General features: G+C 36.6%; 1 pseudogene; it reads left to right on the top strand.

The window, feature by feature from the left end:
• The first annotated feature begins 216 nt into the window (after positions 1-216).
• Positions 217-315, top strand: LOC132282601 (small nucleolar RNA R71; annotated as a pseudogene).
• Positions 316-2,248: the final 1,933 nt, after the last annotated feature.

Genomic DNA, 2,248 nt, shown 5'->3' on the forward strand with positions numbered 1-2,248 from the left:
ACTTGATACAAGCCAACATTCTTCCTTCCACCTAGGTTTTTATCATTTTTAGAAGATAAAAACCTATGTATTGAATTCTCACTCATACTTTCATACAATTGCCATACATCATTTTCATGCTTGTCAAGATAAGAACCACCCATGGATGCATCAACCATACCCTTGTGATTATCCGGTAAACTTTCAAAGAAATACTGAACTAGTTGCCACTTAGGTATGTCATGATGAGGGCACTTTCTAAGCAAATCATTAAACCTTTCCCATGCCTCATGAAACATTTCTCCATCCCCTTGAGAAAATTCTCTAATTGAAGTTCTCATGGCATTGGTCTTAGAAACCGGATAGTACTTTTTCAAGAACTCTTATTGCATTTCCGCCCAAGAAGTTATCAAAAAAGGCCTAAGATTATTGAACCAATATTTTGCCTTGTTCTTTAGGGTAAAAGGAAAAAGTTTGAGCCTTTACACTTCCTCCGGCATGTCCGTGTATTTCACGATGGAACACACTTCAAGAAACTCATCCAAATGCTTATAAGGTTCTTCACTAGGAAGTCCATGATAGTTTGGAAGCATTTGAATAGTTTGTGGTTTAATTTCATAGTAATGTGTTCTAAATAGAGGCAATTGAATGCAAATGGGTGCATTATATTCGTTAGGCACATAATGGTCTCTTAATGCAATGGGAGGATTCACAATTGGTGGTGCTAGACGAACATCTTGATTAGCTTGAACTATGGGGGGTTGTAGAGCAAATATTGGCCGAGGCATTCCCAATGGAACTTGGCCTTATTGTTATGGGTGAATGAATGGTATAAGCATGCCTAATGGTACTTGAACATTTTCATGATGCACATTAGGGTGGAGGTTGCCTTGTTGATCTATGTGACTAAGGTCCTCCACATGGTCGTTATTCAAATCCTCTATTGGTGAAATGGAATGATGAGAACTACCCCTTCTTTAGGATTACGAACAACCAATTTAAGATGCAAATTAGGAGGGACAAGAGTATGATTCAATGACCTATGACCATGCATACACTAGCAAAGCAAGTAACAATCACTTTGCCTCCGCAACAAATAAATTAATAAATCTCCACATTCAATGATCCTATACTCCCATGCTTAAACAATATGCAAAGAAAAGTAAATTGCCTCCACACGGGCTCACGATTTATCTAAGAAATGAAAAATAAGCCTCCACGTGGGCCGACAATTTAACTAGAGCTTGAGTTAGAAAGATCTCACAAAGGGTCCTTAAGTAACTTCAATTCATTTTCAACTTCCAAACTTTGCTATGCTTTGCATTTTTTTGTAGATTTTCAGTCCTTTTTGTGCTTAGCTTAGCTCCTTACTCTGAAGTAAACTTTGCTTAACCTCCTTACTCAATTTCACCAAGCCAAATAAGAACAAACACAATAAGTAACCAAAAATAAAATAAAGAAAAGACACGATCAAAAGAGTATTAATCCCTAATTGTTTCCAAAACACGTCGTTGCCAATTTACTCCCTGGCAATGGCGTCAAAAACTTGGTTTACCATCGCATTAACGTCTAAAGATGTTCAAAAGATAGTGAATGTGTAATGTGGCCAAGTTTTAAATTTATAAATGCCACTACTACCTCTAACTAAAAATATAGCTAGGGTGAGTAGGGATCGTCCCAAGGGATTGAAGGGATACTAGTAGTGGAAACAAGGCTTAGGGTTAGTAGGTCGAGTGATCAAAGGTAAGTTGTTTGGTTAATTAAACTACAATTAAGATTAAACAAAATCAATATAAAGCAAGTAATTAAAGGATGAAGAAAACAAGAGAGAGAGATCTTGGGACTTAGAGATCACCACTAAGCATCACTTTTCTATACACTCAATTCACAATTAATGAGGGGAATGCATATGTTGCAACAATAGTGAGTGTAAGTGGTTGTTTTAACAAGCATGGATGACTAATTAAGTATATATTGTCTAAACAACATAATGAATAGCACAATACATCAAACTAAGTCATTAATCATTCTTTAAGCTCACAATCCAAACATATCACAAAATTAGAGAAATATACTACTTGCATTCATAAGTATGGAACATCAAATAACAAGCATAGATTGTCCACAAGTCTTTTGCCCCTGGACAAAAAGTTTGGCTTTTCAACTCTCGCTTAAAGCTCTTTTCCGGTAAACTCCGTTCACGGTAGGATGGGCCATATATCATCACTTCCGTCTTTCCTTATGGTGCAATCGAACTCCAAGATCCTAC

This window comes from Cornus florida, unplaced genomic scaffold (assembly GCF_030987335.1).
Source record: "Cornus florida cultivar Cherokee Brave unplaced genomic scaffold, ASM3098733v1 CherokeeBrave_3.0.0_Hap2_Chr01, whole genome shotgun sequence".
Taxonomy (NCBI): Eukaryota; Viridiplantae; Streptophyta; class Magnoliopsida; order Cornales; family Cornaceae; genus Cornus; species Cornus florida.